Source organism: Manduca sexta, chromosome 2 (assembly GCF_014839805.1).
Source record: "Manduca sexta isolate Smith_Timp_Sample1 chromosome 2, JHU_Msex_v1.0, whole genome shotgun sequence".
Lineage (NCBI taxonomy): Eukaryota > Metazoa > Arthropoda > Insecta > Lepidoptera > Sphingidae > Manduca > Manduca sexta.
In genome coordinates, this window is record NC_051116.1 from 7,301,275 (window position 1) to 7,326,460 (window position 25,186).

Consider the following 25,186-nt stretch of genomic DNA (forward strand, 5'->3'; position numbering starts at 1 on the left):
ATGCAGGTTTCCTCACGACGTTTTCCTTCACCGTAAAGCAAGCGATAATTCACAAAGAATACACACATATTTTTTTAGAAAAGTCAGAGGTCTGTGCCCTTGGGTTTTGAACCTGTGGACATTCGTCTTGGCAGTCCGTTCCAAAACCAATTAAGCTATCACCGCTTTTTTAGATATAAAACAAAAAATGTTTAACTGGGTTGTTAATTTGCTTTTCTGATTTTGGTAAAGGTAATTAATCACGTAAATTAAATTCTAGGTGATACAGCGTCAGTCCATGGGTAACATATTACGCTCTTTTGATTGCTTTCCATAAAAGGAGCTAAATTATGAACAGCTACGATCCTGTTCTATAATTAAATATGCAATTTCGAAAGGGGCAAATCTCATAAATATCAAATATCTAGAAATGTATATATAATAACAAATAACAAAATTTCTGTAATTTTTATTTGCTAATTGAACTCACATTATGATTTCTTATGTTTACGCGAATGTTAGATATTAAAATTAAACTATTTTATCGCGGTTTTAATATTTTTCTTTTTCGAAGACTCTGCAGCCTTCATGGTTACGGGGGGATTGAGGTGTTGTTCATCCGCAAAGTCAAAGATACAATATCTACCTACATTTGACAATTATACAACCTTTTAAATTTTTTAGCTGTTGGTGGTCCGATCTGCGCAGAATGAGCTCACAGTATCTTGAAGTCTGGCAGCCGGTCTTTTGGGTTCCGATTTAATTAAATGTAGAACTGGATCCCAGGCTTGTGCAAGCTTCCAACCATCTTCCCTATTGAAATTAGGATTTTTTTTAATCTCAATAGCCTCGCGAATCATCCCAGGCAGGAATCGGTGTTACAAACGGTACATAGACGATACTTTCACAATTTTATCATCTGACAAAATAACTGCATTTTTAAATGACTTTAACTCTATCAATAATAAAATCCAATTTACTATGGAACCGTGGCAGGCAACCATGAGGTATACAAACTTAACTGTGTGCCTAGGGTCGCGACATATGTATCCACGTGCATGGGCGTGCATTCAGTGTGGAGATCGAACGCAGAAGACTCTCTCGGAGGGAGGGGCGGGGGTTAGTTAGGGTGGATTGGGCATTTGGAGAGGATGGATGATAGGAGATTGACAAAGAGGATATATAAGGCGAATGTGGATGGAAGAGCCGGTAGGGGTCGACCGCACCGAACCTTCGAATGTCAGATATCTGACATTCTTAGTCAAGGCAAGGTCAAAAATACCCTGAATTGAGGGGTCGCATGAAAAGATTAATGAAGGTGGAGGAAGCGAGAGAAGTATGCCAGAATCGTGCAAAGTGGCAATCCGTAGTCACTGCCTTCCGCTATGGGATAAAAGCTTATATTATGTATGTAATAAAACTTACCCAGTTTTTTATACGTGACAGTTAATCTACAAGTTAATTGTGACTCATCGCATAAGATATGTAAATGTCACTTCCTGCTCGTGATGTGATCGTGTTGAATCACTGTGTACAGTTGGGTTAAAGCCTTTCCTGAAATTATTAAAACTGGGGTATTTGAGTCAAGCGTTACAGCGAAGGTTTAAGTTTTAAACTAATTGTTAAACGTTGACCGTCTTATACATTTACTTGAACATTGTGGAATAGGCAGTTAGAATTTTTTTAGGTCTAATAAGTTCATATAAGATAAAAAAAAAAACAAATAACCCTATGAATAATGATATTAAAAGAAAAACTATATGTATGTAAAAACTGCACCTATTTTTTTATAGTTTTATTGCAGTAAAAAAAATTATACAAAAATAAATTATATCACAAGCATCATTAAATACAAGAATTACAAGGAGTTTCCAAACTAGGTGAGTATCTTTGGAAATATTGTATCATATCGAACTATACCTACGAGTAAACACATCCATTTATATGCAAAATTAATCGTATAAGTACCACATGATTTATGGATCCCTGTTACTTGACAAGTAATACTATTTGGTATGTATGGTGAGTAGTGCTGCCAAAATTAACGGTAGAAAGTTACTGAACATTGTACAATGAATGGTTTTTTAAATGTTATAAGGTACCGCACGATGTTAATTTGTTTCCGAAAAACACTCTATGAAAATAATATAAATTGCTGGTGGTAGGATATATTTTATATCCGCTCGGATAGCGTATACAAGGTGTGAAAACGTGCCATAGCGGAACACGTGTGTCGCGATCCGGGATCAGCCTGAGTATATCCGGTTAACGGGCCGGCATAATTGTGTCGACTGTCGAGGGTTAATCATCTCTAGTCAGTCGTCATTGGACCTTTCTCCACTCATCATCAGGTGAAGAAGGATCCCTTTGCCGTGCTTGTAAAAAAAAATAAACAGTTATGAAAGAAGTGTATTGAGTGTCAATTTCATAGTAGTGTTTTTCAAAACAGTGCTATTTATTCCATGATTATAACAATTAAGAGAGAGAGGACGTGTAAAGGTGGGTTGCAAAACGGACTTGACCGTGAGTAATACCGCAGGCAAAAGCTAGCATATCTATACTAATATTATATAGAGGAAACGTTTGTGAGATTCCTTGTAGATTTGTAGGGGTTAATATTTTAACTACTGAACTGAATTTTAAAAATCTTTTACTATTACGAAGCTATATTACTCCTGAGTTCCATAGGGTATTTTATCCTGGAATAATCTTGTCCATTCGTAAGAAGCCGCAGACAAAATCTAGTAATATAAAATGCTAATTCTGATGCGTATCATTCATCCAAACATGGTAAACAACAATAAATAAAAACCATATCGGGCATGTTTGTGTTGATGGAAGTAGATAAATAGGGGGGGAGGGGGTCAGACAAATGCCAATGTTAATTAGATCATACATGTTGTAATAAATGCAGTGTGCAACGATAAGTGGGACAGTGAGAAATAAATAAAATGTGAACGAGATTTACGGAATAAAGTAATGTTTGTATTTCATAATGAACTGAATAATAATCGGTTATGGAGTAGTAATCTTGGTGAATTATCGCTTGCTTCAACGGTGAAGGAAAACATCGTGAGGAAACCTGCATACCTGAGAAGTTCTCTATAGGAATTTCGAGGGTGTGTGAAGTCTACCAATCCGCACTAGGCCAGCGTGGTGAACTAAGGCCTAATCCCTCTCAGTAGTAGAGGAGGCCCGTGCTCAGCAGTGGGCAAGTATATAATACAGGGCTGATATTATTATTATTATTATTATGGAGTAGAAAGCTGGTGGTAGGATATATTTCATATCCGCATGGATAGCGACCACCGTACACAAGGTGTTACCCGCTATAGTCGCCCTCGTGTTCCACGTTCTGGAATGGGACTGTGTATATCCTGTTCCAACAGGCTGGTATCATTGTGTTGACTGCCGAGAGCTAATCAGTCGTCAGTCGTCATTCTATTGAACCTAACTTCACTTACCATCAGGTGTAGTGGGGTCACTTTTCTCAAATAAAAAAAAAAAACAAACTAAGCAGATTACATTTTCTTTTGTCTGTAATAAATAAAAAAAAAATATGATATCGACAAATGAGCATACGATTCGCCTGATGGTAAATAACAGCAAAACGTATCGACGCCCATAAATATTTGTAATACCAGTAGCCAGAGATGAGTTGCCGGCCTTTTAGGAGGGAACACGCTCTTTTGAAGGTTGCCAGGTCGTATTTGACCAGAAACGTTTTTCTTTTATTATTTCTTTGAATGACGAGACGAGCTTGTCATTCGCTTGATGCTAAGCGATATCGTCCATAAACAATAGAAACACCATCCAAAACCTTGAATTACAAAGTATTGTTTAATATTCCGCCACGCTCGAAATCCTGAGACATGAGATGTTAAGTCTCTTTATGTCCAGTAGTTACACTGGCTACAATGTCCTTCACACCGGAACACAACAGTCACTACACACTGCTGCTTGGCGGCAGAAATAGACATTGTGGTGGTATCTACCCAGGCGGACTCTCACATATGAGAGACCTACCTGAATATACTATGTATGTACAAATCTAGCTATAATGTTATACGTCTCCAAACTTCGTAGCTCCATGTTCAGCTAATTACTAAGGTCAGTATAGATAACTCTACACAACGAAAAGGGAAATTAGGTCTCGTTCCAAACGATCATGTTTCATTCATTACGTGATGATTATTTTCGTTGAATCATAAAAATAATAGCACAATTGCAGGTTCTGCAATGAGTCATATGGAAACATTTCTGCAATTGTAGTAATAGGTATATATACAGAAATCAAGTAACAGATTCACTTTCAAATCTAAAGTTCGGATGCTTTTCGCCAATTGTGTAGCAGATTCAAACATAAAAGTGTCTGGAAAATATTATATTTTATATTAAGTATATATTTTATAGTATAAGTATCTGTATTTATGTAAAATGTTTTATATATTTTTATTACCTAAACAGCTTCCGCCCGCAGCTTCGCCCGCGTGGATTTCGGACTTCAAAAATGGAGGAGGTGCTCAATTTGTCGGGATGTTTTTTTAATGTATGGTGGTATGCAGGTGGTCCGATTGTCCGGTCAGGGTCTGATGATGGGATCCTGGTGAAATCGAAGGAACTTTTAACCATTAAGGTTGCACACGCGACGGAACCTTAAAAAATGCAGTAACTTCTCCCGTTTTCCCAACATTTCCCTTCACTGCTCTGCTCCTATTAATTGTAGCGTGATGAAAAGTATACTATAACCAGCTCAGGAGTATGAAAAATAATTGTACCAAGTTTCGTTAAAATCTGTCGAGTAGTTTTTGTTTCTATAACGGTTATACATAGTACATACAGACAGACAAAAATTTTACTAATTGCATTTTTGGCATCAGTATCGATCCCTAATCACCCCCTGATAGTTATTTTGGAAATATATTTCATGTACAGAATTTACCACTCTACAGATTTATTATAAGTATAGAAGAAGATAGATATACTATTGTCTTATTTATTTTTTATTGTACTTACACCCACACTGTCTCATCTATGCATCAAAGGTTTACTGTTAGAAAATGTCTCAGGCATTAAGTCCACCTGTATATATCTACTGTATTAAATAAATAAATAAAAATATATAGCTTTATGTCTGCAGCTCCTTCCACGTAGAATTCTAACCTAAGTGTTAAAGTAAATTAGTTCAAATGATACTTTCGATATCTATGTTTTTCATGAAGCAAAGCATATATTTTGCTCCCAATTAAAAATATACATAGCATATACCGTGACACGGTCTACTCGTGTACCAAATCCTTTTAACTGTTACTGAGTTTACTTCGAACAAACATTTAAAAATATCCACAAACTTTCTCATTTACAATATTAGTAAGGTAGAATAAGATATAGACTTTGTACGTAGATAACAAGGAACGAATGGGTAAATAAATTGTTGCATTGAAGTCACCTTTATAAAACGTATTTGTGGTAGAGATGAAGTAATCAATGACTGCATTGGTCTTATTATAAGTTATTTGTAACTTGCACGCGCATTGATAACGAGCAAAATCGCTTCTAAGAACTAAATTGCTTGTTTATAACTATACTGCTCCTTTAAAGTTCTGTGAGCCTGGTACTTCGAGTAGACAGCGACTATTCACAGCTCAGCGTCGTAAAATGTATTGATTACTGGAGTCTTAGTGGCGAGTGTGAGAGCGGAAAAGTAAATTTCTAAAGGTTGAAGAATTATTGTTAATCCAGTTTAACCGAATCTAAGGGTCAAATAGACTAACAATAAATAGTAATAGCGGCGATAGCCTAGTTGTAAAACGGACTGCCGAATCGAATGTCCGCAGTTTCAAATCCCAAGGGCACACACCATTGACTTTTTTAGAAATTATGTGTGTATTCTTTGTGAATTATCGTTTGCTTTAACGGTAAAGGAAAACATTGTGAGGAAACCTGCATACCTGGGAAGTTCTCAACAGGAATTTTGAGAGTGGTAAAGTCTACCAATCCGTACTACAGCGTGGTGGATTGAGGCCTTAACTCTTTTGGTAGTGAAGGAGAAATTTGCTCAGCAGTGGGCAGTATATAATACAGGGCTGGTATTATTATTATAATTCTCGACTTAGGGCTGATATCATTGAACTCAATATTACTTTATCCAAAACGTGGGGGGCCGTTCAAGTATTACGTAACGCAATTTTTGAAAATTTTTAACACACCCCCTGTAACACGCCGTAACGTTCTCCTGTACGCTCCCGCTCCCCATCTAAAAGTTACGTAACTCTAAAGTGTAATTATTTTTCTAATATTCAATAACGTTATGGAAAGTCGCTACAATTATTTTAAAATAAAAAAAAACAATGTTACATAACGCGTTGTACGAACCCTCCCTGTCGGCTCTGTAACGCATCGTAACGTTTTACGAGACCCCCCCTCCCCCCAAATTACGTTACGTAATACTTGAACGACCCCTGGATAGAGAGCGAGCTACGTATCAAATAGCGGAATCTCGCTCCCACCTGACACCTAAATGTGAACAACAAATCAATAGTTATATCAATTATCTTGTATAATTAAGTATAACGCAAAAGTGTAATAATATAAGGAACAAATTGTAAACTCATTGAAAAAAAAAACCCTGGATAGAACCTTAAAGCCAGTACTGCCGGCGTACAACAATAAAACTAGAAATACCAAAGGCATTTAAAATAAAAATATTCTAAGCTATATCCTAAGAATCCTTTGTTTTAATATTTTTAGAAATGACCTATTTAATAATGGTGATGCAGAATCTTCTTGTATTGCACATTGCGTTTTTTTTAACCGACCACATTGTGGTTATTCTTTTGTTTATCTTTTACAGGTTATTTTCCATTATTATTGTTCTAATACTAGGTGTTTAGTAGAGGGTTTGCTTGACTTAAATTATAATAGTTTATATGTGCAGATTGTTTATTAGTATATTTGGCTGGCTGGTCGTAAATATGAAATATATTACAAGAAATACTAGTTTGCGGATTTAAAAGCGATTAAATATATACTAGGAAGCTATGCTGTAGCGGGATAGCGAAGAGGTAAAAGGTTCTGACATTTAAGTATAAATGAAAAATAAAAGTTATATAATACCGGTTCTTTCATATTTATTGAAATTATTCGTTCTGTAATATGTCTTTAATTAAATTACTTCGATGTTCACAATACACACGGAGCCTAGTATGGAGAACGCTGTAAAAATGAAATTGATAGATAACTAAATATGTAATAAAATCCTTTCATTCAGTGCTGGATGAATGAAACCTAGAGTTTCGGCCACGGTGGCTAATCTCAACGGAGATCAACCATGTAGGAGATATTACAGTGCACAAGTCTATGCAATAAACAAGCGCTCTCTGTTCCTTCACTCTCATAGTCCAGTGAGACGGCAATCCGACTTGACCGGAGAGATATCAGGTGAGAAATTCAGTACTACGCTAAGATTATGAAGCAGTAAGACTATTGTTGTATTTTTCCTTGCATATAAAGTTTGTTGACATTTCTTTGATGGCGACGCATTTAATAAGCGCAATAAAATGCCTCCAGTCTTATTGTGATGAATCATGACAATATCTATACTTCTATACTATTATAGAAAGCTGAAGTGTTTGTTTGAACGCGCTAATCTCAGGAACTACTGGTACGAATTAACATATTTTAGTGTTGAATAGCCCCATCGGATAGCCCATTTATCGAGGAAGGCTATCGGCTATATAACATCACGCTATGACCAATAAGGACGGAGCATCAATGAAAAATGTTGTAAAAACGGGAATTTATTCCTTCGAGAGCTTCCGCTGCGTGCTCTGAGTAAACGGTTAAAGTTACGCGACAATCATGTATGACGGAATTGTTTCCTTTAAGTTCTAAAAAATATATTATAAAACAAAGTCCTCCACCGCATCTGTCTGCCTGTCTGAATGCTATATACTCAAAAGCCACCCAACGGATTTCGATGAAATTTGGTATGGAGATAGTTTAAGACCCGGAAGAATAATTTTCGTCCCGGGAAAATATATAGTGGGATTTTAATCCCGGAAAAACATTGTCACGCGGGCGGATTCACGAGTAAGAGCTAGTATTTTATATGATAGATGACTAATGGGTGAGATTACGTGATCTTACTCAAGGTCTGTGGTTACATAGTTATGAATCATCAATAAAATTGTATTTTACAGTGCAATAAAAGTAATAAGCACTTATTAATCGATCAATGCCAACTCTTTTATTGCTTTGAATGACGAGACGAGCTTGCCATTCGCGTGATGGTAAGCGATGCGACCGCCCATAAACAGTATCTAAACACCATCCAGCACCTTGAGTTACAAAATATTGTTTGGTATTCCATTACGCTCGCCATCCTGAGACGTGAGATGTTAAGTCTTATTATGTCCAATATACTGGCTACAATGTCCTTCAAACCGGAACACAACAGTGACTACATACTGCTGCATGGCGACAAAAATTGACATTGAGGTGGTGCTTACCCAGGTACATATGAGACACCCACCAGTAACATAGTTATACTACCAAATTCATCGCAATTTTATTAAATTTTTACTCCAAACGTTTCGAATTATATTTTGAAATCAATAGCTCATGTAACATTTATAAAGTATTTCTAGTTGTATCGGCCTATCCCTTTGTGATTTTTTTTTCTTTATTGATGCCCAAGACAGACGAGCTTACGGCCCACCTGATGGTAAGTGATTACCGTTGTCCATGGACGTCGGCAGTACCAAGAACACAGCCAAGTTGCTGTCTACCTTGAAAAACTTTTTTTAAACTTTGATACGCTTACGCAACAGCGAAGCATAGTGAAACAAATAATGTATTTCGATAACACCTGTAAACTGTCTATGCTTAAAAATAAATAATTTGATTTGATTTGAAGAAATACGAGTCATAATGCCGAGGCATCTCTGTAAGAGGAAGTTGGTTCCAGAATGCACGAGTTCATGGTAAAAATGATGTTGGAAAACGCACAGTGATGGCAGCTAGCGTTTCCACATGATGTGAATAAACGTGGGACAATCTTATGTTGTCGTAGTAAGATGGATGTCATTTTGGTTGCTGTAGGGCGCGGATTTTTGATACCTACAGCTTGTTATAAAACTAATTTTGTTAAGTGCCGATATTATTATACGGCTTCTACCTAATTTACTAGGGGTTCCTATGATGTATTGCCTTTAGGGAGGGTCCTTGTATGTAGTCTTATTTAGCTTCAATTGATCGAATGTTAAAAATATTTTTTAAAAGTATCTATGAAAAGTATTACGGTATTGCAGTGGTGAGGTTTGGTGTTCGATCCCTGGTCAGGCAGTAATTTTGGGGTTTTCTACTCAGTATCAGCTCGGAGTCTGGAATTTGTGCTCGGATATGGCGATATCCTCGTGCCCTATCATATCATGGGACGGAATACACGGAAAGTCGGTGCAGCAGTTTCGCTTGCGTCTCGGTCCCTCTAGGGATAAAAGCCGAGTGTAGATTTGAAAATACGTACAGACACAAAAGCAGCTGAACAAATATAAAATTTCAAATCGCTTGTACACATTATCTTCAATTGAAATATAATTTTCCTTAATCTAAATTTAAGTTAGTTTTATTCTAGTGAAGAAAAATGTTTGTCGATGTCGAGACAAATTTTAAAGGTGATTTGAAATTTTGACATTAAAATTAAACTATTTTAATTTATTCTCGACATTTAAGAAACTTCCTTGCCTTCGTCTCTTGTAGTCCCCCGTGTGACCACGAAGGCTGCAAAGTCTTCGAAGCGGCGGGAGAAAAGATAAAATCCCATTACTTTTGAAGTCTTTCGCGTAAACAATTGAATTTTTTTATTTATTCAGCCACTTCTGTGGCTGACTGTACATATGTGTAAAAATATAACCATAAAATGATATGTATATGTAATACTAAAGTCCTTTTTAACCAACTGCGGTTTGAAAATAAGTTTTAAATTAGTAAGTGACCCAATTCGATATGTTACATTGTAGGACCTATTTTTAAGTCTGACAATAATTTTAGTGGTTAGGTACATTGTCAACTAGGGCTTCCACGCGGCTTCACTTGCCTAAAAATTCGCATTCTAATAGGAGAGCTTTGATAACGATATACATAATAGATTATTTCTGACTCAAATACCCCTAATTGGAATAGGGTTTCTCAATTATCCGTTTGCTAAATTTCATCCAAATCCGTTTAGCTGTTTCTCTATTTATATCATCCAAAAATCTTTAGCCTTTGCACATGTAGTATTAGGGATATATTTTACAATTGAATAAATCTTTCTTTTCTCAGCTTGCGCTGGATATAATTTTTTCTGCTTTGTTTATTAACATTCTGATAATTTTATCTTCAGAGCCAAGCAGTTAGTTACCTCAGCTTGTAATACGATCAAAAATGATTATGAATGATCAAAGAATCAAGATGATGTAATAATCACATTAAAGTTTGGACTCTATTTATATGTTCACAAGATAGAGAATAGAGTAAAGTTTTGCAAAGCTCTAAGCTCGCTTGACTGACAGAGTGAGTGCGTGTGTGTGAGTGTGACTGTGGGATACTGTTACTGGTTAGTGTTGTCAATTAAGTTAGTCGATAGATTTTATCGATAAATTATTTTCTAAGATTTTTGGTTAAGTTTGCATGTACTATGTTTATTAAAATTTATTGTTTGGTTTAATTAATTTATATGATCCTGAAAGAGTTATTATTATGTTCTATTACAAAAATAAAAGTAATAACACATTTTTTCTTATTTTTGGTACAACTAGGTGTTGCTCGTGGCCCGTGGTAAAAGCCTTTCCTCCTACAAAAGGCCCTAAAACAACGTGAGACGCCAACACTACCCATTTAATATTTCTATTATTTCTCAAGGAAGCAAGTGACCGGGATAAAAGTGATTGTGAAGTATGTGATAATCCTGAACATAGTCTACCTGTGTGTCAGATTTCATCCATTTCCGGTTTTTTTTTTGCATTTTTTTCTAACAAACATCTAAACATTGTCACAGACTTTCGCATAGTATATGTAAGAGTAAGATACTAAGATAAGAACGAAGGATAAGTAAGATTAGTTACAGAAAAAAAATTAAATTTCAAATTTGAATCAATGTTAGACCTTAAGCTCGCCAGTAACTTTAAAAAATATTTCAGGATATATTATTCAGTGTCTTTATGAATTTCGTTCAAATTGTATGTTAAGAAAAAACATCATAGAGAATTAAAAAATATATAAATGACTACTGCTAAAAGATTTTCTTTTTTTGGCGAGAATGGATAGTTCGTATGCAGTTCAGGTATCCGTCTAAATAAATTTGATTCTAAAATTGGTTGGAAAAAATCAAGGGTTATATTTGATATACATACTTTGTAATGGAGAGTCTTTATTTATAACTAGATATGCATTAAACATAGGCTGGTCATTAATTTAATCATTATTACTATTACTACTACTATTGTTTTGCATATTACAACTTATTTACAATTCAATTGCATTGTTATTTAGATTGATGTATGACAACACGGAAATATTAGATTGTGATGCGTATGCGCTATATAAATTCAAATACATTTATTTATTACTATTTATAGAGTACCAGGGTAAAAGAAATAGATACTATTAAAAAAAATAATATATATAATTTGATTTCCTAATATAAATACTTGAACGTAGAGCAATTATAAATTATTACTAGATACAACTGGCTTATAATTAGGCTCGTAATCTTTCGAACATATGTCCAGTACTGGACACCTTATGGCTATCGTCAATAGAATAATTATAAATCGCATGCATATTAAACATGTTCGAAAATTTCCATCGTATTCTCACATTTAAAGTACATACTTCATTATAAGTAGTTTACTATCAATCTCATCAATAATAATCTTCGTATAAGAAATATTTAAAAAGTTATCGATATGAAACTACATCGATACGTCGCCGCGTCTATCACTCACACAAATACGCTTACGTAGCGCGCAACGCTGTCGGAAAGCAATGAAAAATAAAAGTTTTGAAAGTCGGCTCAGTAGAGACTACGATCGCGTCAGAACAGTCGCGTCGAACGATCACACGGTACGTCCCGTATTCAGCCTATAAGTAACACAGATAATAAAATTCCTAAGTGCCAGTGTTAATGTGAAACTCCTTGGCATTCGAAAATTTTGGCACAAAATCTTTTTTATTTCAACGTGCCTGTGAGGTGTTGTGAATTAAAAAAAAAATAGTGGGTTATTTATACTGTGCATTTCTGTGTCATTTTATAACACAATTCGTGGTAGTTTTAGTTGTATGCAAAAATAACTGCGAGCGGTAAGGTATTTTAGGCATGGATGTCTACGGACCTGGATTTCGATTTTGTATGCGTGTTAAATTACTTGTACGATGAAGATTCTTGTTTGTTTTCGTGTCGGTAACTTTGACCAATATTTTTTTTTCTTTAATTATCTGTCTTAAACGATGAGGGTTTTCATAATTTGAATTTGGAATTTTGGTATCGTTTTTACTGCTCAAATACATTAGTAATTTAGTAAGTAAGTGAAATAAAAATGCAAATGCCGTTAATTATGTCAAGATCGATCTTTATATTTATATTCTTTTTTATCTATGCACTATCTTTAATTTATATTATCGATGTACGTAATGTCACGGATAAATGGATAATACCTATATAGCAACGATTAGGTACTTTTGTTTCTAGGTTAAGATAAACAAGGATAATATTATGAAGCATCATTTTTAATAGTATGCTCTGAGTTTTGTTTAGTTTTTACAGGCGTAATTTTCATTTTCCGGTCTGATTTTTAAATAATGACTTAGTGCCTAGTTTTTTGTAAATTTTCGGAAAGGAGTTTGATCAATTATTTCGAAAGTTTTTCATATTCGCTCACATGAGTCTACCTCCACTCTACCATTTATAAGGAAAAACTTTTTGATCCAAGCCTAACTTAGGAGGAAAATCTGTAATCGTGTACCCGATATTTTTCAGTTTACAATCTAATACTTTTGCATTATCGTGTACCGAATATTTTCTAACTTAAAATCTAATACTTTTTGCATTACGAAACTTTTTTTATTTTTCTATTTTTTTAGATTTCATAATTTAATTTTTAAAAATAGAATGTAGTTTATGAAATAACTTCACAGTGCCAGAATCATACAGTAAAAAACAAAAAAGGCGGTAAACGTTGGGGTGATACTATCTAGGATCGTGGTGCAGACAAATATAGCTTCTGGAGACATTAAACCCTTCCGACTTCACGGAAGATCGAACAGCAGCTGGCAAATGAGCCAGTGAGTTATCTGATGGCGCACACCAGAGGCATTGTGATACCATTTATAAAATTGATTTTTGGTATGAGTAGGTAGTACTTTCGCAATGGATCCCGGCAATGACGAATAAGAAAGGCCTTCCATATTATGTAGATAATAATACCAAAATTTGTTGAATTTCCTTTAATCATCATCCATGATGATTCATGATGTTCACTGCTGAATATAGGCCTTCCCTAAAAATTTCCAGATCGACCTATAGGAAGCGGCTTACATCCAGCGATCTCCCACGGCTTTTATTAGGTCATCTGTCCTTATCTTTAATAATATTTATAAGTTTTCCTCAACATCATCTGATGGGCAGGGCTTCATCTCAAAGTTCGCTCGTAATGTATACTTCAATTTCTGAAAGGCTGCTTCATTCATGCCGGAGAACGTCGGCCACAAATGATAGATGAGCTAATGTATTTCGCTTATTTTGCAGTTTCCGACATTTCTGTTTTCTATTTGTTTCTATTGGGAGCATCGCCCTTTAAAAACATTCCTCTTGGAAATTAGCGATGCGTATTCCGAACCGTTGGGTTTACGTGAAACTATTTCTATTGACATCATCTTGTTTGTCTATTAAGATGTAGACTTATTTTTTCCAGAAAGGCGTGCCCTACATTTAAAACTGTCAAGCCATTTTTATTTCTCGTCCAACGAATGTAGGTTTGTTTATTTCTTTTTGACTTTTTTATGCACATTAACGCATTAGGTTCTTTTTTTAAAATCATTTTTTTTATTTGACCTTTTTTTCCTTTTTTCATATCATTGACGATAAGTTCCTATATTAAAGTTATTTTTTTATTTAAGATGAGTATGGTAGCCTACTCACATAGTCAAAAGTCGGCTTAACATTCCGTTACAGCTTTCTAAATTTGTTTTTCGTCAAATATTTGGCGCCAAAATCCACGTGTAATATTCGATAGTGTAAAAATAACGCGGGTTGAACGGCCTCTTTGGGCTGTCTGTATGTCGTATGTGTGAATTAAGTGTAACGGACGAATATAGACGATTGTTTTTTTATTCTGTAGAAAAAAAAAGGCTGTATGGTTTTACTGTCGGTCTATAATTTTTTTAAATTGCGATGTTTAAATTATTTTTTTAAGCATCTTTTTAAAAAAATATTTCGAATTTAATTTTGATTTTGGCCATCAATCATTTATAAGTCTAAAGCTAATATGATTAGCACTGTTGTAATCATATTCTGAATGGTGATCAAATTGTCAGAGTCACCACGTGCTTATAAAATTTTACATAATTATATTCTGTTTGTTTCTATTAATTACATCAGCTACAACAAACGTAGTTGTACTTGTAATGAGTCATATTAAAATTAATAAATAATTTGTCTTTTGATATTCTTGAATATTTTCCATATCTTTATTATATTAAATGTATTATACATTTTAATGTAGACAGCAACAGCTATTTAAATAAAAAATAAATATTGAGAATATCTCTTTTATGTAAAAAGTCATTTTGAATCGGTTATTGTTTCCATTTTTTTTTGTCACGAGTTTTATGTCAGTAAATGTCACTCGTGCATGTCATGTCACGATCAGAATATGGCATTGGCCTTTTCAAGGTTTACTGACTTGCAAAACTTATGGTGAAATTGTAAAGTCAGAAAGGATTTGATTCCTGGGTCATACAATATTTATACGATTTCAATATACCCACTTAATAAGTGATATACATATCATCACGCCTTTTCCCTTCTTACGGGTAGGTAGAGGTTATTTCGAGAGCTATGTCAAGTCATTTAAGGGTCACATTTTCCTGGCGGATACTGAGTAGAAATATCATCAGGTGCAGATTTTGCGCGCGTATAAAAATACCTTATACTCCAACAATTTGCTTGGTTATTAAAATGCAGCGGCCATTAAACACATATACCAACACGTAGATATCGGCAACCTTGGCTTTGCGTTACATAACTATGCACTAACTACTACATAACTAGTGATGGTATTAACAATATATCGATGATTCATTGTTCCCAAGTGTAAGTGGAGCTTTAATATAAGTGGTTCAAGTATACTAGTTTCGAAAATATTGCCAGTGTAACTACTGGACATAAGACTTCTCATGTCTCAGGATGGCGAGCGCAGTGGAATACCAAATACTTTATAATTCAAGGTGCTGTTGTTTCTACTGTTTATAGGCGATCGTGTCGCTTACAATCTGGCGAACGGCAAGTCTCATCATTCAAAGCAATAAAAAAACGCAGAAACTGCTGAATAATTTTTCATGACACTGATCAAATGCTGGGGCCGACGCAAATACACCTTTGTCCAATTGTTTACGCCAATAGAACACAATAAATATATTGTAATGACATATTCTTGATTAGAGACAGAAGAAAAAAGTCAGTCCACAGTCATTTTACCCGACACGGGATTTGAACCCGGGTCTTCAGAGTGCTATTTTAAAAGTGATAGTTATTGTAGTTGAAGCAATTGTCAGTTTTATACAATACTTATAAACTTGTTTAAGAGTTAAGAGGTGTTTAAGAATTGCTTAAATACCTGTCAAAAACATCACCGGTTCCGAGTTTAAACCTTATTAAAAGGCAAGATGGCGGGTTTTGACTTACAGCTGATCGAGTGAATTTGTATTGTAACTAAGCATAGCTTTGCGAAATTTTTAGAAGTAAGACTGATAATGTTGAGTTCCTCAGCAACAAGCTTACGTCTGCGCGACGCCTTAATTCTATCTTTACTGGTCTTACCGCAATTCCTCTAGTTACCATATAGCAAAGTATTTTTCAACCATGTGACTAACAAACTTGTTTTAAAAATTACAAATTTAAATAAACTTATTTCAAAACCAGTCTTCAATGGAATTTACATATTAACATTGGACAAGATGATATGTCCGTTTTATGTGTAACCTAATGTTTATATAATTTTATTATAATCTTTGCATAATCGAATTACTTCTTTTAAAATACTGACTTTATGCCTAAGGAACACCTTAACATGCGTCAAAAAAACGTATAGGTCATTCGAAATTCGTCAGAAATATAAAATATACTTATTGTCATTAGTCTATCGCAGTAAGACGATATTCTTCTCTCCGATTTCGAAGGCAATTAATCAAAATTTATCTCTGTTCTTCAAAAACAGGAGTTTGTTAGGAAACTCGTGCCAAATATTCTTGTAGGTTTACTAACAATGAAGTGAAATAACCACGGATGATTTACCGGTTATAGTTGTCTCTCTACCCCCTTTGGAAACAGATTGACAGTCCCGCCAAAACATCTATCCATTACATGCTTTTATCACAACAATTAAGGGATTATTAACTAAAAATATGTCAGCAAAAAAATGATAGTATTTAGCATAAATTACAATGCATTATATTCATCCCATTACGCCATTATTATTGAAATGAGAAGGGTTTTTAAGAACCCCAATAATTTTTCACACCTCAACCCTTTTGTCGTGTCCCCTAATATTTGCTAAGAGGCCCTCTAATATTTCAAGGTTACGGTCCCACGGTTATCAGCTGTTACTTTAACAAAAACGTTCCCTAAGTCTATGGTTACATTTTGGATACGTGCTGAGATTGCCTTTATAATTAGGTTTGATTTTGCGCACAAGTTAGCATGGATAAAAATCGTGTAATAAAAACTAATTAAAACAAAACAGATTTTAAGAATTTGGAATAAAGTGGGTTTTTAATAAAGATTTTTTAAATTGTGTTCAATAGCTTGCAAAAAACGTAGGTATAAATTCACCATCTTTCCTATTATGTGTTGTAGTGCGCATTTTTAAAATTTGTCTATCAAATTCGCAATACGAAGCAAAAAGCAATCCATAATTTCGTTAACGAATTGAGTCCTAAGCATTGACATATAGATTGACAGTTGATAATTCAAGATAATCTGTGGCTTTGAAATTTGAAAATAGAACAATGTAATCCTTTACCATAGACAAATCCACAGACATATAAATCTCTATAGATTAATCAAAATCGATTGTAGTTTCTAGCAGAATAACAGTGTGAGTTAGTTTATCGCTTATCAGTTATCACTATCTTAACAGTGAGATACGGTGTGCAATCAAAGTGTATAAAACGGTTGTAGTTTGCATCCGTGTGTATTTGAATCAATACTTTACTCGAATTGATAGAGTAGTTGGAAGTAGAACGCTCTGCTGTGACGAATGTACGCTGTATCAAAACCCAAAGACTACATAAAATATCTTCACTCTGGAATCGGAAAGGCCTCGTTCATCATAACTTGATACACTAAGCCTAGCTTTATTGATCATTGCGACATAAATAGAAGTTATAATTAACTGTTATAGAAAGTGATAAAACACAAGCGAAGCCGCGAGCGGTAGTTATCGCTGCGTTTTGAGGTCGCAATAGCGGGCTGTCTGTGTTTACTGAATGAACTGATGATTCAGTTCTTTCGACAATCGGGCAATGACAGTAGATGCATACAGCCTTGTATTTAGGTTCATTATATATTTTTTTTATACACTGAATATTATTTTTACAAGTAAATTATATATCGATAGTGTGATGGTATAGCAGCAGGCAAAAAAATTGAACCGCTACCGCGTGGTGGGAGATTTTTTTCTACGTAAACTAAACAATTATATCTAAAATTTGCCTGCGGTTCCGTTAGGATGAAAAAGTTATTCCAGATAAATATTTTTCCGGGATAAAAACCTGTAGCACTCAGGAGTAATATAACTTCCTAGTAGTGAAAGAATTTTCAAAATCAGTTTAGTAGTTTCTGAGATGAGCGCGATCAAACCATTGAACTCTTCAACTGTATTTATTAGTATAGAATAATTCTCTTACAAGAAAAATTATTTCTTATATAACACACAGTTCATTTTCTATACGACTTAACAACCAATACTTCGCAATCAGACTAAGGAAGCGTATTAATCCTTCTTAATATGTATAAACATAATTCTATAACTTAATTACATAAACAGTAGTTTGATTCATAACAGTAGTTAAAAATGAATGGGTCACAAATAAAACCAAACGCGCCCACTATGACCTCAAAATTACTATAAGTGTCTCTCGAGTTTTATTAATAAATTATGACTATGTAATATTATTTATTTATCGCTCGTAATAATGACAACCATATTATACAGAGAAGTTTGTTGTAAAGATACGTAGTGAATTTTTTCGGGGCCACTTGCTATTGACAAGAAAATCGTTATTTGATGTTGTTACAATATTATTAAAACACTTTGATTTTATATTTATTTCAATTTATTCACAGGTATAATAATAATATCTCTGTATTATATACTGCCCCACTGCTGCATGGGCCTCCTCTACTACTGAGAGGGATTAGGCCTTAGTCCACCATGCTGGTCTAGTGCGGGTTGTTAGACTTCACACACCCTCAAAATTCCTATAGAGAACGTCTTAGGTATCTAGGTTTGCTCACGATATTTTCCTGCATCGTTAAAGCAAGCGATAATTCACAAAGATACATCATAATTTTAAAAAAAGTTAGAGGTATGTGCCTTTGGGATTTAGACCGGCGGACATTCGTCTCCGTAGTCAGTTATTCTCAGGTAAAATAAAATTAGACTTAATGCCTTACAATGTATCAAATTAAGATTATGTATTAATCGGACACGCGTAAAGTGACCTTCAAAAATAATCGTGGCCAATTTCCGAGGAAGAACCAAAAATGGCAGCAATTAACGAGTAACTCTGATCGAAATTTTAAAGTCGAAATATTTTAATTTAACAATTATTTTAGCAGAAACAAAACGTAAATGGCATGATGGTTATACGACCTCGGTTATAAAATATCGTAAAAACTGCTCGTGAAATATTTAAACGTTTTCATATATGGCTGAATCACAAATAGCGGAGCCGTAATACTTTCGAAGAAAAAAACATCTGTCAACTTAAACTTTATGGTTTTCATTGAAGAGTTTTTGTATATAAGGAATTTATTTAAAGGTCATGTTTTATATAAAGATGAAGGGCATCATTGAGCTTTCCTATACGACTTTACTACTTGTGTTTTGTCATCCGCATAATTCATACATTTCGACATGTCTCTCATTATTCCTTTGTTATATTTAAAAATATCCAAAATGTATACATATATGGTTTCTCCTTTTTCTGGTATACATTTTAGGATAAATTTTCTTTACTTTGAGTTTTTCTACGTAAAATAAAGTTCCTATATAATTTGTCTTGTATATATCTAATGATTTTATGCGCTTTCAATTTCTTATATTATCTATCGTTAAAAGTGCATTTCTTAGGCACTTTAAAGGAGAAAGTACGCAATAAGCACCTGATACTAAATTATTGTCATTACCAATGAAATTGAAATTGCCAAAGGAAAAATAACCTTTTGGACGAAGCTTTTTGTTTTCTTTTCAGACTTTATTTTTGAGCTCCATATTAAAGGATCTAGCCTACACTGACCACAGAAAATGTCCAAAACTAGCTGTATTACTAACCATTCCTTACATTCCATCAAATTCTAGCTCCCATTCAGTCTCCAATACAAAGATTGTACAACATTGTTGATCTAATCGATATTTTATCGCGTGCGTCAACGATTGTCGATACTGTGTAAATATCAAAATTTACTTTAGCACATTCATATTTGTTTATTTCCTAGCCCCTGTTTGTGTTAAAGGTGGTTAAAGTTTGCTCGTTTAAGTGTTTTTGATCATGTACACAAGATCTAAAATCCTCCATAGTGGATAACGTATGCAACTTTTCGGGATCAACCTCTGTAAATCCAGTTTCAAACAGACCGTCATAATTGTGGCAACTGGCGACTCTATCTTTAGTCAATTAATAATCTATCTATCTTGGTGTATACGAGTATATTATAAAAAAAAAACGCAACTTTAGACTGAAATATGAGATAATTATATCGTGATATGAAAAAGATTATGTTTGCTAATACTGTAGTTTGGAATACTCTAGAATCTTTCATGGCAGCATACTCAAGGTAATTTGACGCGAAGATTGTCGTTTTCCTGCACAATTATAAACTAATAAGTGGCCTCGCTTACACTACGAACAAGTCCCAGATTTGCTTTATACCACGACTAACTCGAAAGGAGTAGACAGAGATCTACAGAAGACAGTTAAACTAATTCCCAAACAAGGATTCTTGGAATAAAAAGCCATTGGGTTTTGAACAAAATCATGCAAGAATCATGGTCGCAAACTATTTTGAAACTGTGTACAATGTTATGAATGAAAAAGTATAAGTAATAGTAGGTACTTAATATCGTTTGTTGTGAAATATTGCCCGGTCGAAGAGGTTAGTGGACCGACTTTCGAGATAACGATGTTCAAAGATTTATTGGCATCTGCCGCTTATCTGTGTAACAATAAATATTGAATAACATTATTTAATAAAAAACATTTATGGTTTGGCAGAAGCTGGAAAGTTGTTTTGATTTCTTATTGCTATTGTATTTCATTTTAAAATGCGAAAATTGTAAACATGTTTATTAGAGGTAAATTCTGAAACCGCTCAATGGATTTGGATGAAATTTTATTCATAACTAGCTGACCCGACAGACGTTGTCCCGTCTTAACTATGGATTTGCAGCGCGTATTCTGTCAATCGCTGAAATTAACTTTTCTTAAATTTTCTAACTTTTCGCTCAACTTCTTTAATTTTATCTTTCATAAGAATCTTCTCCTGACAATAACAAACATAACAACAATAAAAAAATAGTGAAATCGGTCCAGCCGCGTGATGGCGTGACCAAGGGAAATAGGGATTCATTTTTATATATATAGATTAGATCATGTCCTAGATTTAGTTCTAGGTAGCTTTTATCCCAGAAAATATAATTAGTGTCTATTCTGGGAGGTTTCCACGCAGGCAAAGAGTAGCACCTTGTAAATACTAAAAGAAACTGTAAAATGCAATGGCTACGTCAAATTCACGGTTTCACTTAAATCGGATTTACGCTAATAAGAAACACGTTTCATTCGTCACATCTGTTCAAGCGAGACGAAAGAGCGGGAAAATGAAAAACAAAACAAATTCTACCATAGAGTAAATACTCAAAGGAAGTAGTGCAACTTATAATGCACTAAATATTCTAATGAGACTTTTTAAATCCTATTGAAATAGATTAAACTCTATTTAAAATAATATAATATGGAAACAAATTCTACTTTCTTATACCGCTAGAAACGTTATTTATTTTGGACTCAGATTTTTTATAATTCATCGTATATGAAAAATAATGGGTCAGTCGGCACGTTCCAAACACAAACTAGTCGTGTAGTCGTGACTTCGCTACGTGATTCCTTGAATTGATGTCTCGGTAGCCGATAACATTTCTTTCTACGTAGACTCTAAAGAGACCGATTTGTATGGAGTTTTGATAAATACAATCAGATATTCTCGCGCGTTAATATGCAGTGGGAGTAATCAGGCTGTGGGTTTTGATATTAGACTGATTATCCGCCATTTTCGATATCCCAATCGCTTTTTCGATCTATCTCAAAAAAGGACCAATCAGAGCAGAGTATTTTTGACATGTTTACAAACGAATTTTGATTGGTTCATTCGAAATCGGATTTAAGATTGAGATTGGGATCGCTTATTAAAAACGGGTGTAAGTAGGATCGACTGAGTTGTTGACAGTGACAGTCATGCTGAAAATTGATTAGAATTGGGTTTGCGTTTTGTATGATTTCTATTTGTTTAGTTTATTTACTATAAACTATAATTAATTAGGCTAGACCTAAGCATCTATTTTCTAAATATTTATAAGCTCTAAAGGTAGATATCGGCGAATATATAGTTATTAATTAAGACCAATGTAGGTACCTATTTGGACGATATAAATAAAATTATGAATTTGAATTTAAATAATCGTATTCAGGAAAGGACCTAGGATAGTTTAATAGGGATGCTATCACGGTTCAATCGGGATAGTTAATGGGATTGTCTTCAACAAACCTCAGAGTGCTTGCTAGCATTAGGAAAGGTTGTTTGAACTAATTACGTTGTAAACTAAGCTGTCTATAGCTTAACCAGCAACATTATATTTAAACATACTAGTACTCTTTGAAAACAATAGTGTGATGATCGCTCATCCAATGGTAAACGTCTTCAAATTTGTAAAAGTCAAAACTCCATTAAGAATTGCAATCACTAACTTTATCATCCAATTATCAGATATTGAAGAACAAATTTACAAATAATGACTCGGTCTTCGGTCATTTATACATAAATATATCTTTTGGTATCAGAAATCACAAATATTACCTAATATCTACGCAGGCGGATTCACAATGCAATTTAAATAACATTGGCATTAACTGCATCTTATTGTATGACCCGATAGTCACCAACAATCGTAATGACATAATCTAATCCAAATACAATAGCAAGGTCGATCAATTATTTGGTTCATTGATCCGTTCAACCAATGACATTAGGTTGAATCATTCGTTCACTTAGTTTTTTCATCTAAATTTTATTTAAAACTGTTGTAAATGTAGAAAAATATTATAATGTTTTGTCTAATTTTATATTACTTTAAATTAAGTTATTAGATTTTGAGCGAAATACACTGAGAATAGAACGGAACATGAATAAAGGATTAAAACAGATGTACGGATAAATAAAAAATTAGGTATGTACACTATGGAAACTGAAATTTATGTTCTTCATGTATATATTCCGGAAGGCATAAACAAAAAAACACTCCCTAATGTTCTTAAAAATGACGTCGATGTATTCACGAATCATTTCGCATTCTGGGTATTTAAGAAAAGTAGAACTTACTTACCCTCTTCTTAGTTTGATAGTCAGCAATTTTTTATACGAAATAAAAAAAACAAAGAAAGCATGCGTCATACAGCCTAGCAAATTAAAATTACATAAATAAAGGAAATATTAGATTGAGGTCGTTTCTATCATTTCTCATACTATGTGTAATAAATTGATCATCTAAAACAGGTTTGTCGGCTTAACAATTTTAAAATAAAAATTGCTGAGAAATGATTGAGCGCATTAGCGTGAGAATTTATGGGCTACCGTTATGTGAATTATTTGTTACATTATATTTGGATTTGTTAAAAAAGTGTTAGTTCCCACGAATGTTAAGAGCTATTTTATTATTTGGACTTTTCGAAATAGTTTATGTTCCCAAGTCTTTGAGAAGTAAAGAAATATCAGTGTTTTATTTAGTTTTGACAATATTATTTTTTAGCTTAGCTTTTTAACTATTTTTTAAGCGCAAATTAAATTTTATAATTACTCGTACTATTATTTCGTTTAATTTTAATGTGTCCAAAACTCTAGTTTCTTCAGTAATTTAATTATTAATTTTCGTGAGTTAATTTACTTTGGTCTATATTAGATCACCACATCATTGCTTTTATTCAAAACCATCAGCAACAGATAAAAATAAACTATCCGAGGTTAAGGTAGCTAAAGCAGTCAACTTAATACATCACAAATTCCCTCCAAAATTCCTATTTATTCTACGAATAAAACAGGCAAAGACAACTCAACTACAAATCCTTATTGATTTATCATTGTCTACCCTTCAGTAACAGACGTTCAACATCAAAGAAACCACGGAAGGAAGCACCTAAAGCAATAAATCCGCTTTATTTTTAACTCTTGTAAGTACGAGCTTCCTGCCTGGCCTCGTAATGCCAATGATTTGAAACCCAATTAAAGAAATCATATTTGTTTAGATGATACTGTAAGTTATGAATAGGGATGAGTTAAGTATTGTATGTTTTTATTTTTGTTGTCACATAACTCATAAGTAAATCTACCTACTATAAAACATAAATACACAAGATCACGAAATTAACCTTGAAAGGATAGACAAATGTGCTACCAGGCCTTTCGCTGTGTTCCGACCCATAATGTGATAGGAGGGAAGCCTATTGCCATACCGGCCACGAATTTATGAAACAAAGAGAATGAGTTGTTTTTTTCTAAACAACGATTCCAGGCGTTCGAATGTTTCCGCTAATAATAACATTATTGTTTTGTTTTAAGTTTATGATCACTCATGATAAACGTGTTTTCGCGATGATTAACAAACAAGTTGCTCGTTTTTCCTACAAAAATCTTAGGTTAGGTTTCTTGAATGCGAAAATCCGGCTAAGTAGGTACGTAGGCAATGTACATTTCGTCCGCCAAGCAACCGTAATAACAATCTCTAAAAACCTAACCATAATGATTCCTTATGTTAACGCGAATGTTAGACATTGTAATAAAACTATTTGATGTGGTCGTCCCTGTGACTATAAAGGCTGCAGTCTAAAACGGAGAAAATAATAAAAATAACCGCGATAGAATCCGTAAATAATTTCATTTCAACTTAACCATAAAAATATCACAAGAATCTCTTAGTTTCTTTTGTCTGATGTTGCAACACCTCGATCTAATTGTATGCTCGTAAAGATACGGAGGGCAGTGGGTCGCTATTGCCACTGATATGTCGCCTTTACCGCTTTCTACTGAATTACTGTCCTATTTTAAAGATAATGTTTGATCACGGAAGGGATTTTATTGATATTTTATCGGTATTTCGTTGTTTTCGATATCTTGTTTTGTTTCACTGTGTATTTTATTTGTCGTAGTTTCATGGTTATGGATAGTTGATAAATGTTTTTTTTTGTTTTATTTACTTAATTAAGATATTATCATCTGTATTAATATATATGGCTGAAGAGTTTGTATCCTATGCAAAATATTAAATATTAAGCCGTCTTGTATTAAATAAAATAATATACATAAAGATCCGGACAATATTTTACTTTTCCTTAAATATTGTTATTATTCATTCAACTTTGTTTTATAAAAGTATAAATCTCCAGCCATTATCATGGAATTTCC

The 25,186-nt window shown here is 33.9% G+C and overlaps 1 protein-coding gene across 1 annotated transcript in view; it reads left to right on the forward strand.

The window, feature by feature from the left end:
• Positions 1-11,948: 11,948 nt before the first annotated feature.
• LOC115451539 (protein amalgam) overlaps positions 11,949-25,186 on the forward strand; it is a 170,691-nt gene continuing 157,453 nt past the window's right edge. Inside the window, exon 1 of the mRNA XM_037436708.1 lies at positions 11,949-12,084. The gene's annotated coding sequence lies outside the window, so the exon portion shown is untranslated. The remainder of the gene's footprint in view (positions 12,085-25,186) is intronic.